At 41.2% G+C, this 19072-nt stretch overlaps 1 long non-coding RNA gene across 1 annotated transcript; it reads left to right on the forward strand.

Annotated features, from left to right (window-relative positions):
- Window positions 1-19: 19 nt before the first annotated feature.
- Window positions 20-17372, forward strand: LOC124279014. The gene is made up of 3 exons (XR_006899266.1): window positions 20-129; window positions 13683-13691; window positions 17362-17372. It is a non-coding gene; the product is annotated as an uncharacterized LOC124279014 (long non-coding RNA).
- Window positions 17373-19072: the final 1700 nt, after the last annotated feature.

Genomic DNA, 19072 nt, shown 5'->3' on the forward strand with positions numbered 1-19072 from the left:
GGTGGGCATGTAGTCTTGCCAGTTATTGTAATGGTGTACAGTGACATAGAGCACAATAGCATATGCAATGTGCTGCATAGATGAGGACGATGATGTAATTACAGTGGTTACACCATTGAGGACAAATAAGTAAATGTGATTAATCATTGAGCAGGCTATGTAAGTTATTCCATAATCAGGCCAGTCTTTTCATTCATTTCAGTATAGTGACAGTGAGATATACAGCTATATCTGCCACACCTGTGCACACCTGTAATTACAGAGCCATGAACATCATATGTTGTATATACAAGTAATTATTCAACATAGACCCTGTTTTTGTATTTTATCAAAGTATTTTAATATTTTGCCATGATGACATGATCACGACGGACATGATTTGTGTTGCAATGCATCAGTAGTACTAAGACAACTGTCACCACTAGTCACGGTATCGGCAGTGCAATTCCCGGCACTGTTATTATGCTGACATGATTCACTTGTGTCAGTCAGTTCAGGGAAATAGTTCTCCCATAAATGCACATTGTTGGAAGTGCTTATTACGATCACTGTATGCTATTTATAGACATAGATGTGATGACCCAATGTAGATTGCACATTTCAGAAAGGCAAATAAGCACATGTGATACCCCAGTGTAATGACACCTTATTCATATCTACTGTGTACCATACTCTCGCTATTCAACTGGTTGTTTTTGCACATGTTTAGGAGTTTGGAATGGAATGTAAATAAAACCAAATCAAAAATCCTATCTCCAACCATTCAGTTGATCCAGCTGTATTGAACAATGTTACAATTTTCAGAGATTTTATGTTTCGGCTGATATGTCCAGGGAACCTTGTTGATGAGAGGAAATATTGATTATTTACCATTTATATACTTGAAATATGCATGATTATGTATGTGCTGTATTTACAGTAATAAATGCACATAATTTATAACATTTTGTATTTTCTTTCAACCCAGAGAATTTGAACTGCATAAACATTTCTTTTATGACTTTTCATGACGAACAGATAGGTGAAGTGGTTCATCTCACGTCCATCTGTCAGATGATCTACTATTTGAAGTGGTTCATCTCATGTCCATCTGTCTGATGAACTACTATTTGAAGTGGTTCATCTCACGTCCATCTGTCTGATGAACTACTAGGTGAAGTGGTTTATGTCACGTCCATCTGTCTGATGAACTACTAGGTGAAGTGGCTCATCTCATGTCCCATCTGTCTGATGATCTACTATTTGAAGTGGTTCATGTACCATCAGTCTTTCAAGGAAAGAACATATGTACCACGAGCCCTGAGGTGTTATAAATGCCAGCGTTTTGATCTCTCATCACAAAATTGTAAAAGTTCAGGCTTGTCCTCGTTGCAGTGGAGATCATGTGCAGGGGTGGAAATAACCCATTGCCCGACGTCCGACACCAGTGTTTTCTTCTGTCGGGCAAGCAGATTTGTATATCACATTGTACTGGTGTCCAGTTGACTTTCCAATGTAAATTATGTTGTTTATTTTAAAAATCAACAAGAAAACAGCCGGTGTAGTGGAAAAATTATCAGGGCAAGTGATTTTACATGTGCCACTGTACCGGTGTACACTAGCAATTTTAAAGTTATTTCCACCCCTGATGTGCATGATAACTACCTTTCTCAAGGTTCTTGAGAGGCATATAAAAGTTGCTATTCAAGTAAAAGACAAAATAGTATGGATGTCAACTTCTTTATTGTATGCACTCGTTTCTGGGCTTTTCCTTGACCCCTTGACAGGTTAATGCTAACTAGCAGATATATACTAGCCACATAAAGAAACTGTGCATTGTCAAAATATTATCCCAGTTGATACGTACGATAACAATGTCAAAGGTACATATAAACTTTAATGGAGGGATCATGAGACCATAACAAGTCGGGAAAATTTCAATTGAAAAGGTGTCAAACGACCATGTCACAAGCTCAATAACGGGTACCGGTATGTCCACCATCGGCATTGAGAACAGCAAAGCATCGACAACGCATAGAGCCTATCAAACGTGCAAGGAAGGCTTGTGGGATTTTTGTCACGCCAGATTCTCTCCAGTTCTGTTGCAAGGTCAAGGACGTTATCTGGCGGATGAGGAAGACGGCGTAGATGTCGATCTATCTCGTCCCAAACATGCTCCGGTGATCCGGTGAATTTGCAGGCCAAGGCAGTAAGTCAACGTTGTGGTGTTGCAAGAAATCCATAGCACCCCTTGTCGTATGAGGGCGGGCAGTGTCCTGTTGGAATGTTAACCCAGTGCCATGACGTTGCAGAAAAGGAATTGCCACAGGTCGAAGAATCTGATCCCTTTAGCCCACACCAGTTAAGTTGCCCTAAACAATCACCAAAGGAGTTCTTTGGCGTGCTGTTATTCCACCCCAAATCATCACGGAACCACCACCAAGGCGATTCCTCTCCAAGACACAGGCCTATGCATAACGTTCTCCCACGCGTCTATATAGGCACGTTGACGTCCATCACTATGGGAAATGTTAAACCTGGAGTCATCTGTAAAAACAACATTTCTCCACCAAAACAAGGGTCTGCGGACATGATTTCGGCGAGCTTGTCGATGACGTTGTGTCAGGATAGGTCGTATGGCGGGACGTCGTGGTCTGATCCCGTGATGACGTAAACGTTGTCAAACTGTGTTGGGGTGGATACGGCGAAAGAATCCTGGGATGGTTCGGGCAGTCATCACTGTCAGTCTGGAAACCTGTGGCGAAGATGGGTCACCCTTATCATATGTCCTGTCTTGGCGTTGTTACGTGGACGTCCAGAACATGGCCGACCGATGACGTCATTTTGTGTTCTGGTAGCATCTCACCAGTGCAGAAATGGTGTTCTGGTGGCAGTGGAAATGTGCAGCCACTTGTCGTTGAGACATTCCCCCACGCACCATCCCAATGGCCTCATGACGTTGTGCAGACGTGAGCCTTGGCATGCTATGCGTTTCAATAGCCGTTTAATTTTTTGAACGATCACAAGGGCAGGGGTTGAGCTTTCCAATGTGACAGTATTGTGTGGCATTCATTTGCTGTTTCTCTTTCCCGGAATGCACGTGCAACAACGTATTGCACGTCTCAAGGACGAACCGACTGACATCACGGAACGTGGCACATGCATGCATGTTGGATACATGTCAGCAATCTCTGAGTTTAAATCCTTATGTCTACACAGGTTTGATAAATTTAGATTTTAAAATTTTGTATGCACAGTTTCTTTATGTACCTAGTATATATACATGTACTACTAATGTACATCAAGCCAGAGTGAATTTAAGCATGTACATATACAATAAACAGGATTATGAGATTAAAGAGAATTGATATACAAAAGCAGATATGAAGAGGAAAACTGTATATGGATAGACAACTTCTTTGATACAGTAGATTCGACGTTTCGGTGTAGATTCTAACACCGTTATCAAGCACATGATACATAACGTGCACAAGGAGACATATATATATATATATGACGGGTATTTGGGTTTATACAACAGAAGAAGTTGATGTACGGCGTGTTGACTGTATGGTGGTGTTACAGTAGATTAAGTGGGTAAGTGATAGAAGCCAGTTGAGTCTAATTGATGGGTTGGCGTTCTTCTTGCTGTTGGAGGGTCGATGCTATGGTTCTGTCTACATCTCAGAACTACATACATCAACCTCAACGGCTATCCCAAACACCTTGTAGACTTTTCCTGTACATCAGTGTGTTAAGCATTCACCATTTAACCTTATGGTTGAGTGGTTTTGAAGTTTAGCCCGGTTCCCCCATCAACAATAATGAACTAGCCCATTAAGCTTGAGAGACTATGCAGTAAATTAATCTGATACACAGAATAACAAATAGGATTGCTGATAAATGTTAGCGCTTGGGGGAATTCAAGTGGTTTCAACAGCTGGGCTGCGCTCATAGCACGTTCACGCAGCTTGGAGCGGGTTGTCCGGTGAATACTCGGTGAAAGCTTTGGTGTGAGCTATATACTGAGTCAAAAAGAAACTTCACAAAATGTAATTTGAAAAATAATGAATAATTTTTCTCTGATGATACATCTATGTATCCGAAATGGGATCTATCTTTCGACTCTAGAAAAACGTTAGCAAAACCCACTCAAACCCATCCATTCGTCGTGCAAATGACGTTGAGTGCCAAATCAGGTTTTGCACGTGCAGTCGATCACGTGATCTTCGCATCGAAGTTTTCTTCATATGCACGTGTTTGCATTGGCCTCAAAATTGAAAAACACTTTTAAACCACAGTTCTAACGGTACTTGAAATGCCACGATTGTCAAATGTGCAACGTGAACGTGCCGTTGGCATGTTGCAAGCAGGAAGATCAGTTATTGACGTCGCAAGAGCAATGGGATGCAGCCGTCGTACTGTGTATGACTTGCGAGGTCGTCTACAACAAACTGGCACCACTTCTGATCGCCCAAGGTCGGGTCGTCCACGTGTGACGTCACGAGCAGAAGACAAATCAAATCGTCCTACGTCACCTACGTGACAGATTTCTGCCGGCTACACGAACCAGGGCTGAGATGTTTAGAGGTCGACTGTCCTCACAGACCATTCGAAATCGGTTGCGGGCTGCCAATCTCCATTCTCGACGTCCATATCGTGGGCCAATATTGACGCCGTTTCATCAACGTCAACGTCTGCTGTGGGCCCAACGTCACCTCCGATGGACCCAGAGAGACTGGAATCGAGTCGTCTTTAGCGATGAATCAGGTTTACCCTCAGATTCGCGGACGGCAGGCATAGAGTCTGGAGACGACGTCGTGAACGGTATGCCCAATGTTGTGTACAGGAAGTCGACAGATTCGGGGGCGGAAGTTGCATGGTGTGGGGTGCTTTCTGTGGGAACAACCGTTCCCGACTTCTGGTCATCCGTGGAAACCTCACAGCTGCTGCTTACCGCGACCAGGTGCTCACCCTGAACTCGTTCCTTTCATGGCGGCTCATGGCCCAGGTCTACAGTTCCAGCATGATAATGCTCGGCCGCATACCGCGATGTTGACACGAAATTTCCTTCAAAACGCTGGAATCAACGTCATGGACTGGCCATCGAGGTCCCCTGACCTTAATCAATAGAGCACGTTTGGGATGCACTTGGGAGAAGGCTTCGTGGTCTTAGGAACCAACCTCAGAATTTGCAGGAACTTGGCGCTGCCTTGCAAGAGCAATGGCGCAGAATCCCCAACCACGTGTTCACAAGCATCAGGCAGTCGATGAGGAGACGGTGTTTGGCAGTGGTGAATGCGCGGGGCGGCCATACACGATATTGAACTGAGAAATTTCGCATTTTATTCTTGTGACTTGACATTCTGTATACCCATGTTTTGGAACGGCGGTGTAGCCTAATGGAACTGATTATGGCACTGTCAGTGTATCGAGTACATCACACAGATCTCAGCAATGAAATAATAACAATTTAACCATCTTACCATCTCTTGTTCTTTTATAGTGCCCTGAAGAAAGAATGTGAAGTTTCTTTTTGACTCAGTATATATTTAGAAGTAACAATGTGGAGCAAGAACATGTGATTGCAGTCTGAGAATGGAAACTAGTCAAAACATGATACTTTTTCTTTCTTTATCTCATATTGTTAAATTACTCTTAAAAATGGTTTTAACCATATTGTCAATATCACCACGAGTGGAAGCAGACAACAAACTATAACTCTTCGTCATTGGTACAGTTCATTTATATCCTGGGGGTGTTTTCCATTCCCAAACTGCCTACAGTTACAATTATACCCAAAATGGACTGTAGACAGGAATGAACTCAAGGCACATTGGTACAAAACCACCTGACGAACGGGAAAGGAAAAGCCCAGAAACAAATAAACAATAAAGTTGACATCCATAATATTTTGTCTTATGCTCTTCTAAAGATACCATGAAATGTTCAGATTGCCAAGGAATCCATAGGGCAGCATATAGAGGCTGTAGTAAATATAAGGAAGTGGTTGAAATGCAACGTGTCAAAATTTAAAACACGGTTTCTTAAAAAGCATCCGTACAAAGAGTAAAAGAAAACGCCCCTACACCCTCTCCTCAGCAAACTGCCATAAGTCTACCTTCAGACAAGGTCAGTCAGGGTCCAAATAGTAAAACACAATGTTCATGTCAGTGTACTCTCCGCGGTGACAAATCGTAGAATAATTCACAGTCTGCACCTCCATCTAGCGAGAGCTGCACACCTCGCTGCATTCCTTCTTGAGGTTATCACAGTCTGTTTGGGGGCACCAAATCGAGATGACCCAAAATATATCATGTTATGTCAGCTGCAAAATCTCATTTGCACACTAACGTATCTCAAGACACATTACGTTCTTTTTCCACTGAAAAAAACATTATAGACAGCGATAGAATGCACTGAAATGTATCTCACATGGTCGTCATCTTAAGGCGTTTCTCGGAAAACTAGAATTCAAATCGGATATAATATGCATTCATGAAACATTTCTGAGTGTCAGTTTAGAATTAATGGTAATGTCAGCAAGCCAAAAGATCGCACAGAGTTTGACTATATACTTGTTTCTCCTACTCTATCACACAAATGTCAGTGGCGTGTTTATCAGACGACAGTTTGGGAAGTGATCGCTTTCCAGTTTTCACTGAGATATGGTTTAAACCCTAACTAACGCTTGCAAATGAAATTTTCAGATGGAGGTTTAATTCTGCTGACATACATTTGTTGAACTTTGTTGTAACATGTGATCTGCTAACAGATTACACTGAAAGTTATAATTGCAATATAACATTAGCATTGACCCAAACCTCAGACAAATATATCTATTGGTAAAACATCCGGAAAAACCAACTACTCGAAGTTCCCCTTTTGGCTGGAGTAATGATTGTGAACAAGCTGAGGAAGCTCGATCAAAAGGCCTGTAACAGACGTCGCAGGTAATGCTTACCGGTTGATATAGAACACTTTCGGAGAAAACTGACTAAATTTCAACGTCTTGTTACCTCTGTTCCCAAACCTGGTAAAGACTCACCTCGTCCTATTTCATACTGACCAATAGCCTTAACTTCTAGCCTGTGTAAAATAATGGAAAGGTTGGTCACAAATCGTTTGAGTTTCTACTTAGAATCAAATGAATTATTAACAGGATTACAGTGTGGCTTTAGGAAGACTCCCTCGTGTTTAGATCACATTGTACGACTGCAAAACGAAGCACAAAATGCGTTAGCAAACCAAGAGGATATGCTTTGCGTGTATTTAGAAAATTGAAAAAGCATATGATATGAATGGAGAAATGTAGTTCGATTTAAATTGCAATGCTAAGGAGTAAAGGACGTATTTGCTGCAGTTGGAAAAGTCCTTTGTAATTGGCCATTGTAACGTCTGTATTGTAAATGGCGATCAACAGGGCAATGTTATAAGCCCTTTGCTCCTTAATATAATATATTTTCTGTAATTCCAAAATATATAACGAAAGTACCAGAATCTGTATTTTGCTAAGGAAGTGTAATCCCAAACATGGGGTATTGGAATGCGTCTAAGCAATAGAAATGGGAAAGTGAACCTAATGGTAGGCACATGCACTCCGCTTGTCCAGTACAAACATTTTAAAATTCGTCGGCGTTGTCGTAGAGATGACGTTGATTTGACCCGCCTTAAGCCAGACCATTGTGGCTTTAATGCATATAGAAATCGTTTCGATAAACACCTCTCTCCTCTGTGTGACTACTGTAACTTACACTGCCCAGAAACGCTTCAGCACGATCTCACTGATGTCCAGCTCATGGATAAAACCCTCAGGATCTCAGAGAACCTGTTCTTCACAAACAGCAAAAACATTTTACAACTAAAAAAATACTCGGTGATAATTTAATGTTGCATACAAAGAGCCGTGTATGGAAGAATGACATTATATATATATAAACATATAAGTGTGCATGTTGGGAGCATATTGGCTTTTCAGGCCCCAGGTTGCCCGGACTCCTCACCTGCCTTGTAGAACCGCCTGCTACAAATAAGATTAACATCTATAATGGATGTACAATGATTACATTTGACTTGAACTATTTCACCATTTTATTTTATGAACTATTTCACAATTTTCTGTGGACAAGAATGAACGAATTCCACAAATCCACAGAGATTCAATTATTTGCAAATGTCCACAAAATAGAAAATGGCTTAAGAAAACTATTTATGTATTAATCTGTGAGAAAAAAACAACGCTGTGTGTCACTCAGATGTACTGAAAGGCGTGGTTATCCTATTCACAACGCACAACATGCAATTGAGACTACACTGCACAGCATCATATACCCGGAGTAATGCTGTGTATGACGTCACAGCCGTGTCACCAACAGAGACTACACTGCACAGCGTCATATACCCGGAGTAATGTTGTGTATGGCGTCACAGCCGTGTCACCAACAGAGACTACACTGCACAGCGTCATATACCCGGAGTAATGTCGTGTATGGCGTCACAGCCGTGTCACCAACAGAGACTACACTGCACAGCGTTATATACCCGGAGTAATGTTGTGTATGACGTCACAGCCGTGTCACCAACAGAGACTACACTGCACAGCGTCATATACCCGGAGTAATGTTGTGTATGACGTCACAGCCGTGTCACCAACAGAGACTACACTGCACAGCGTCATATACCCGGAGTAATGTCGTGTATGACGTCATAGCCGTGTCACCAACAGAGACTACACTGCACAGCGTCATATACCCGGAGTAATGTTATGTATGGCGTCACAGCCGTGTCACCAACAGAGACTACACTGCACAGCGTCATATACGCGGAGTAATGTTGTGTATGATGTCACAGCCGTGTCACCAACAGAGACTACACTGCACAGCGTCATATACCCGGAGTAATGTCGTGTATGGCGTCACAGCCGTGTCACCATCAGAGACTACACTGCACAGCGTCATATACCCGGAGTAATGTCGTGTATGACGTCACAGCTGTGTCACCAACAAAGACTACACTGCACAGCGTCATATACCCGGAGTAATGTCGTGTATGACGTCACAGCCGTGTCACCAACAAAGACTACACTGCACAGCATTATATACCCGGAGTAATGTCGTGTATGGCGTCACAGCCGTGTCACCAACAGAGACTACACTGCACAGCGTCATATACCCGGAGTAATGTCGTGTATGACGTCACAGCCGTGTCACCAACAGAAACTACACTGCACAGCGTCATATACCCGGAGTAATACCGAGTATGACGTAACAGCTGTGTCAGCAAAAGTCTTAGAAATACACCGGAGACATTTCCTACAAGGTAACGTAGATTTTACTGGCTCTTCCTGTATACTCGTCAATCCTACAACCCTAGCAATTTACCCACACAGTTGGATACGATGAGCCACAGTCATGTCACAACCCCGGGGAACGATGACACAACTGGTATCAAGAAGCTAGTCCACTCCCACCACAAGCGTTGGTTGCTGTTTCAACCCCGGGGAACGATGACACAACTGGTATCAAGAAGCTAGTCCAATCCCACCACAAGCGTTGGTTGCTGTTTCAACCCCGGGGAACGATGACACAACTGGTATCAAGAAGCTAGTCCACTCCCACCACAAGCGTTGGTTGCTGTTTCAACCCCGGGGAACGATGACACAACTGGTATCAAGAAGCTAGTCCACTCCCACCACACGCGTTGGTTGCTGTCACAACCCCGGGGAACGATGACACAACTGGTATCAAGAAGCTAGTCCACTCCCACCACAAGCGTTGGTTGCTGTCACAACCCCGGGGACCGATGACACAACTGGTAGCAAGAAGCTAGTCCACTCCCACCACAAGCGTTGGTTGCTGTCACAACCCGGGGACCGATGACACAACTGGTATCAAAGCTGAGTCCACTCCCACCACAAGCGTTGGTTGCTGTCACAACCCGGGACCGATGACACAACTGGTATCAAGAAGCTAGTCCACTCCCACCACAAGCGTTGGTTGCTGTCACAACCCCGGGGAACGATGACACAACTGGTATCAAGAAGCTAGTCCACTCCCACCACAAGCGTTGGTTGCTGTCACAATCCCGGGGACCGATGACACAACTGGTATCAAGAAGCTAGTCTACTCCCAGACGAGAGGTTGTGAATCGTACAGTCACAGACGAGAGGTTGTGACACCATACAGTCACAGACGAGAGGCAGTGACACACTGTACAGTCACAGACGAGGGGCAGTGACACCGTACAGTCACAGACGAGGGGCCGTGACGCCATAGAGTCACAGACGAGGGGCAGTGACACCGTACAGTCACATACGAGGGGTTGTGAACCGTACAATCACAGACGAGGGGCAGTGACACCATACAGTCACAGACGAGGGGCAGTGACACGGTACAGTCACAGACGAGGGGCAGTGACACACTGTACAATCACAGACGAGGGACAGTGACACCGTACAGTCACAGACGAGGGGCAGTGACACCGTACAATCACAGACGAGAGGTTGTGAACCGTACAGTCACAGACGAGGGACAGTGAAACTGTACAGTCACAGACGAGGGGCACTGACACCATACAGTTACAGACGAGGGGCAGTGACACTGTACAGTCACAGACGAGGGGCAGTGACACCGTACAGTCACAGACCAGAGGTTGTGAACCGTACAGTCACAGACGATGGGTTGTGACAGAGTACAGTCACATAGGAGGGGTTGTGAAACATTACAGTCACAGAGGAGGAGCAAGGACACCGTACAGTCACAGACGAGGGGCAGTGACACCGTACAGTCACAGACGAGAGGTTGTGAACCTTACAGTCACAGACGAGGGGCAGTGACACAGTACAGTCACAAACGATGGGTTGTGACAGAGTACAGTCACAGACAAGGGGCAGTGAAACCGTACAGTCACAGACAACGGGCAGTGACACTGTACAGTCACAGACAAGTGGCAGTGACACTGTACAGTCATAGAGGAGGGGCCGTGACAATGTTGTGACAATGTACTGTCACAAATCAAGGGTCGTGACACCATACAATCACAGAGGAGGGGACGTGACACTGTACAGTCACAGAAGGGGGTCATGACACTGTACAGTCACCGACGACTCTTCGTGATACAGTTGAGTCGCAGAGGAGGTGCCTGGAATTCCATGTTCGAATCCCACATTCATGTATTCTGGTTTGCCAGCGCCATATATACCCATAGGTTTCACTGAAACACTCAAATCGTTTCAACATGCGTTGTCATGTTAAAGATAAAGATGAAGACCCAATGAAACTTCATAACTCTATCACATGAATAGGAGAAAAAGCATTCCAATACTGTCATTAACATTCTTTTTATTAGCATATGTTTGTTTGTAACACTTTAACATCATAATGCCATTTAATGAAAAATATTGTTAACATTATGTATTCCGAATAATATTCACTCTGGAATCTGCCTTCTTGTGACAGCATTTTCCATATTCACACGGATGACATTGGAGACCCACACCTGGACTGTCATATAGCTATCGAAAAGTGAAGGCCTTCAAGAGTTGAATAAATACTTTTTTCTGTTTTGGACCCGAAAATGATCAAACATGCCTATTTGTCACTTAAAGTAATCCAATACACCACAGGCTCTGCTGTCTTCCTCCGATGCAGTTACAGACCAGTTTGTATCAAAGTAATCGAGTATTTTTGTCTAATGCGCTTGTCAGTTGGACACAAACATAATACAATTTTCCCATACCAAAAAGTATATGTATAATATTACAAGTATGTGTAGTTTAACATCTGAATTCAATTAAAAGTAAGATTTGAGTATTATATTTTAAAATTTCAGCATACCGCATTACACAACTGCGCTTTGTATAATGGATTATACACTTGGACCCGGTAGTTACGCATTCATCAATACAGAGAGGTTCAATGTTGCTACCTAAACGTTTGCAGTTTAATAATAAAATCACATACTGTCATCTGACCATAGAATCAACAACCTTTATATTGTTGACCCTTAGTTAGAAGCCCCTCCACATGTTTAAAAGAACGAGGACACAGTTTATTGCTATGTGAGAACACAGAAAGAGGAGTTTGTTTCTTTACTTTATCAAGTCCAAATAATTTAAAAGATAAAATTATTATTTAATTCATTGTTAATTTAGCCAATTTAGATTTGAAGGTTCTGATGTGTATTGTATGATCAACAAGGAAATGTTTGCTGTTATAAAAGCAATATATACTAATGTGAGGTCATGTCTTCGCTAGCAGGGATGCTGAAACAGATCTGATTGTCCTTGGTTTCAAGACAAGGCTGTATTTTCAGTCCTATTGTTTTCAGTTTTTATTAATGAATTATATATATTGAAATAGCTTCAGATTGTAAACACAGTATCCAAAAGTTTCCTGACCTAATATAAGCTTTGACGTTACTTTTTGCAGGCGATGTCATTTTAGTGTCAAATCTATACTGTTGTTCTTAAATGACAACTAGATGTTCTAAATGCATGCACAAAAGAATGGAAATTACCAGTGAAACTGGAAAAAAAACTAAAATTGTGACCTTTTTGAAAAGGTGGTCCAATAGCGCTGAAAGAGTGAGTGAGTGAGTATGGTTTTATGCCGCTTTTAGCAATATTCTAGCAATATCACGGCGGCGGACACCAGAAATGAACTTCACACATTGTACCTATGTGGAGAATTGAACCTGGGTCTTTGGCGTGATGAGCCAACAATTTAACCACTAGGCTATCCCCAGCGCTGAAAGAAAGACGGTTAGTTGATGGAGAGTTAATCAGTGTAGTGGATCATTATTCATATTTAGGATTCTGTTTTTGACACAAAGTGAACTTGACAAATTGTACCCAACATTTATCATTGCATGCAAATAAAAGCTTTAATAAAGCTGAAATGTCTATTGTCCACAAAGTTAGAACCATGTCACCTAATATGTTCTTTAAGCTCTTTGATACCCAGATACAACCAATTATTAGTATTCGATTCTCTACACCAAAACGTATGGTTTACAGTGATTGTGGTATTACTGTTTGGAGAAAGTTTACATATTAGCATGTAAAATATTCCTTGTGTTCGATTCTCTACACCAAAACGTATGGTTTACGGTGATTGTGGTATTACTGTTTGAGAAGGTTTACATATTAGCATGTAAAATTTTCCTTGTGTTCGATTCTCTCCACCAAAACGTATGGTTTACGGTGATTGTGGTATTACTGTTAGAAGGTTTACATATTAATGTTGACCATGGCAATCAGGCTGTCCCCATATCACTTCTGTATTTGGCGGGAGATGTCGAGCTCAATCCTGGGCCCAGTAATACAGAGACAGATGATTTGAAGGCAGCAATAATTAAACAGATTAAAGAATCTGAGGACAGACTGTCTAAAAACATTAACGCCTTGAAGAAAGAAATTCATTCTATCAGGGAAGACGTATCGGGATTGTGGAGAGAGGTAGAGAACACAAAGGAAGAGCAAATTGTTCTACAAAGCTGATATCGATGCTTTGAATGCCAAAATGATGATTTCATGAGAATTATCGTCAGGATAGAAGATCTAGAAGTAAGTCGAACACCAAGAACGGCCAGAGTAGAAGGAATAGCAATTCTATACGGCATACCTGAGGGGTGAATCGAGTCCTACAAAGTGTGTAAAGAGAGTGACAGAAGTAATAAACAGTGCCAGAGATAAGAAAAGACAGGTCATTACAGTTACTCACACACAGAGATGTGGAAAAGAGCGCACAGAATGGGTTCGAAAATAAACGGTAAACATAGACCTCTTGATAAACTGACACACTGGGATGACAAAGATGCAAGTTATTAGGATGAGAGACTGTCTCCGAGGATATAGGGTATGGTGTGGCAAATGATATGACCGCCTACCAGCGGGAAGAACTGGGTAAGGTTAAGATCGGAAAGTCCCGACAAACATTTTTTACTATAAAGGAAATAGAATTTTGGAAAGTGCGAGGCGTCAGACCACATCTGATACACCAACTAGGTAGACGTGAAAGTAGTGAGAGACCAGATCTCAAGCACGGAGACCCGATCTGAAAGTCAGTCTCCTACTGGTTCCGACACACTGGGAATGGGTCTTGGAAATCAAACTGGAGAAGCGAGAGAGGAAAAGGGCAGAGAGGCTTGAATAGAAACATTAGTGAGACAGATAGGGATGATGATATGCCGATTGATGGAGTGGGAGAGTCGTTGAGAGTTAGTAGGAAAAAGAACCTGACATTAGAAAACTCCGTGAGAGGAATAGAACATGGAGAAAGAATAACAAGGAGAGATAGGTGTGGTCGGGGCCTATGTGATTCTACGGCACTTCGTTCAAACATTGTATTCATAGTTGTGTAAATACTTGTAAAAACTTTAATTTTGTATTCTGGAATGTGTCGGACTTTTATCAAAGCTTAAAGATCATGACTGTATTCAGTTTATATTATCACATGAAATCATCGGATTGACAGAAACATGGATGAAGAGCTCCGATCTGAAATCAGTTTTTGCTGACTATATCATTTATATGAAGGATGCTGAGAAAATATCTGCAGCTGGGAGACTGTCTGGAGGCATACTTGTACTTATCAAAAATACTTTATCCCAATACGTAAAATGTATTTAGGTGTTTGAAAACTGTATTTTTGTATTGTTTGATAAACTGCTGTTTGATATTAATAAGGATATATTATACACTTGTGTGTATGTACATCCCGAAGGATCATCGTGGTACAGTAATACAGAAATACAATGTAATACACCAATTCTCACGAAATGTGCACCATCAAATATGACAAACTGTTGAAAAGTCAACTTCAATATTTTATTTGTTAAATTAAGATGGTGCAAGTACACCATCCTAAGAGTTAACATGTGAATTTTCAGGACTCAAACTCTAAAAGTAAATTCTGTGTGGTCGGTTAAACTTGACCCCTCCTTTTTAACAATGTAATCTACGTTATGCACATAGATTACATACACATGCCAGTAGTTTCTGCAGATAGCAAGTACATACATGATGTTATATTGTTCATTACTGCCGGGAGTTAGGTGATATGAATAGTTGCGGTCAGTATGTGTTCTGTCATCAGAGATAGGACACAGCTTTCTTGAAAACAATAACTTGTGTTCTCAAGAACTTGTGTGCAAGGATAACATCACTTTCAATTCAATTAGCCCTAGCTTACATATATCTACCAAACAAACTTTTATATAAGGCTAAATACCAACATTGCCACAGAAACATTGTTTAAGAATCAAATACAGAATAATGAAGATAACAATTTGTCGACCATTCTGAAAATGTCTTGTAGATTACAACTATTAGTAACGAAAATTTCAGGTTTCTGAAATACAACGAGACAACACGAGGAACGTCTAATCGAGTAACTAACGAATCATACTGAAAAGAACAGCTACATGGCTCTATTTCAATATCCTGAAATTGTCAAATTAACTGCTTACGTGGAATGGTGTCGTAAATTACAACACATTTCTGAAACCCATGGTAATGTGTGCTTCATCATGCGCTGTTAGTTTGAAAGCGCGCCGATAACGACCAGTGGCAGAGGGCTGAACTGTACAAAGAATATCCTCAAATATCCCAGATTTCATCCGAACGTCTTGGCCATTTGAAATGACAATCACTGTCATCAGGGTCCACCTCTTTGACCACTCCAAGATACCAATTGCCTTGGTACACAGCAGCAATGAAGTCACCACTGGTAGGTACGACTGTGCGGGTTGATGTGTAGCAGAGGAGAACTTGCTTCTGCTCAGGATCAAAGTGTTCCAGATCTGCTGGATGTTCTGATGAAGATTCTGTCGACGATTCTGCTGTACGTTCTACCGGTGGTTCTACTGAAGGTTCTACACAAGGCTCTGGTGTAACAACATCCGGTCGAGGAGCAGTGGGCTTCAAGATAGAGGAGGCAACCAATCAGTGTGGTAATTACCATCCGGACACATGGAACAGTAGCAAGATGTGGTTCTTGCCATTATGTTTCCTTTGATGTTCCAATGATTGCATGAATCTTCATGGTTCCTTTCAAGGGACTGTATGGTCTTAGACAGTTCCTGAAGTTCCTCCTTGACAGCAGCAATCGTCACTGTTGACGAACAGATAGGAGCAGCTTTGTGGTTCTCCGTTCCCCATTTAAACAATTCCTCGGCATCTTGGATGACAGACTTCTTTGTCAACAGACAACTCTGCCAGTCTTGAAAACATTGATTTACGTTTCTCTATAGCTTCGGAATTTGAAGGAAATATCTAATTCTGCAATATTTGTAATCTTCGTTACCACTACTTTGAGACACTGTCTAGTGTAAATAAATGTCCTCTTTATACCGCATGTATGAAAAACATAAAAAACCCTTGCATAAAGGGCAAAACGAAAATCACATCCAAGGAACCTTCAACAATAATCTTTCAACAGTCTGGATGTAAGTTTGTTTCAAAAGTCCAGTCGTCTGTAATCACGTTACCATCAGTGTATTTGCTGCACATCCAATATTTCCAAAATATACGAGCAGGGGAAGGAATTTATGTATGAACAACATACTATGATGGTATACACATATACACTGATAAGTATACATACCTTTTCTTTGGTCGACAGTCAATCAGATAAGCACCTTCTGTCATTTGACGTTTTTCAAAGTCGTCTTCTTGACGTCAAAGTGCAATGGGCGCTCTAAACAGCGATTTTCACAAAGGGATGTAACTCCCATTTGTACAGGAAACATCCCAGCAATGCTTACCACCATAAAACAAGGACTTGGATACAAGGTCTTAAATGTGGTAACGAAAATTACATCACGAAAATTACACCTTGACTTTCTTTACCTTGTCATATTAAAATCATGTGTTACTTGACTCTAATCAGGCCATGAGGTTAATGTATATCTGTCGTCTATTCCATGTACAGGGTGGAGACATCGGCAGGCTGTGTAATATTGACAGCAGGACAGTCCCATAGATTACAGGGCTAAAACAAACCTTTCTTTGAGTAACTTTCGACACAATGACAAAAGAATAGCATCCGTAAGGGATGAAATTACTTCCTATAAATGAATTTGTTGAGCAATTTTCAGTTAGTTTGACCATTATTCAACAGTTTCTTTGTACATTGTACATGTTTAAAATTGAAAAAAAGAAATGTATCGAAGATTACAGAAAATTGGGGACAAAATGTCGACACAAATATTTTTTCTGTTATGGGCTGTTGTTATAAAGAGGTATATGCCCTTCGATGCCTGCAAGCACCGAAGGTCTTCATGATACAGTTTCCCCTGACCTACAGTGCATATAATGATTAAGTAGAATGGTTTTATTAGACCACCCCCATTGTGCGACAAGAGCAAAATGGGCAAAACGAGGTGTTTATACTGGTATGTATTGTACTAAACACCATATGTACACATGCTATCAGTTTGAATAAGTGGTTCTCCGTGTAACTTCGAGATAAAAGTCATAGAAAAACCCCAAGAAACCCCAAATATTCAACTTAATGCCTACGACAAGAAATTACACAATTGGTGCACATTTCGTGAGAATTGGTGAATAATGGCATCATTATCTTTCAAGAAAGATTATTTGATATTCTTATGAAGTACACTGACGTATATTTATGTATCGGTGGAGATTTTAACGCCAGAATTGGTACAAATTCTGATTTTATAGAGAATGATATTTTGAAGTACACAGAAGGTACCCATAAAAGATCATGTTAGCTTTTATCGGATGTTTCTACAATGAAAAGGTATTCAGTAGACAAATGTGTAAATCGTTTTGGAAAATGTTTACTTGATCTATGCGCAGTCTTAGACATTTATATAATGAATGGAAGATGTGATGGCGATCAGGGTGTGGGTGATTTTACATTCATTGGACATAATGTGGCAAGCTTGATTGATTATGTAATATGTTCCCCGGAGCTCTTTCAACACTGTGAAACGTTTAATGTACTTTCTCGTGCAGAATCATCGCACCTTCCACTTGTTTTATCTTTACAAGCTCCTCACGCTTGTGCTTGTGTTGGTTCGGACGAGGATAACTCAAATATATTTTTTACCAGGTTTATATGGGATACAGCTAAGAAACAATCATTCGTAGATAATTTACCTTCTGATACTGTACAAGGGATATTCGAAAAATCTCTCGTTGCTGCATTTACAAATATTAATGACAGTATAGATTACATGTGTAAAGGATTATGTACGGCAGCAGATGGAATGCAACGACGAATTGGTAATAAACGTAGAACTAGTAAACCGTGGTTTGACGCTGAATGTGAATTTAAAAGAAAAAAGGTGCAGGATTTTGAATAAATTCAGAAAGATATGAGAACCTGCTTCCCTCCACGAATACGTGGATGCTAGAAATAAGTATAATGCAGCTTGTAAAGTTAAAAAAGAACAATATCATGAACACAAACTTCGCTTATTAGAAGAGTCACTTGAAAATCCTAAACGTTTTTGGGAAGTAATAAAAAGTTTAAAACCAACTTTACAGAAAATACTATTCCAAGTCATGAGTGGTACGACCACTTCAAAACCGTATTTAATGTTTCAGACCCCGAGAAAGAAGATAATGGTAACGTGTTCAGGCCTTTCTTTGAGTTTATTATGAACAATGATGTTGCAGATGAAATTACAACTGATATTCTAGATGCACCAATTTCAGAGTTTGAAATAAGAGAAAGTATACGTCATCTGAAGAATGACAAATCTGCAGGAATAGACAATATTATTATAGTTTTTCAAGAACGCGGAAGATGTGCTTACGCCTTACCTACTAGTAATATTTAACATTATGCTCGAAAATGGAGCCTTCCCAGAAGCATGGGATACCGGTATTATAATTCCACTGTTTAAGGGTGGGGATCCAAAATTAGCAAATAATTACCCTTGGTATCACATTACTTAGTATTTTAGTAAAGTTTTCTTGTATATCATTAATAAAAGACTCGTTTTTCTGGGCTGATTCGAAAGATAAAATTCACGAATCACAAGCGGGCTTTAGAGAGGGCTACTCCACCACTGACAATATGTTTATTCTTCAAAGCCTTCTACAGCGTTATATCTCACG

The sequence above is a fragment of the Haliotis rubra genome, unplaced genomic scaffold, assembly GCF_003918875.1.
Source record: "Haliotis rubra isolate DU_JTF1 unplaced genomic scaffold, ASM391887v1 Scf2445, whole genome shotgun sequence".
Lineage (NCBI taxonomy): Eukaryota > Metazoa > Mollusca > Gastropoda > Lepetellida > Haliotidae > Haliotis > Haliotis rubra.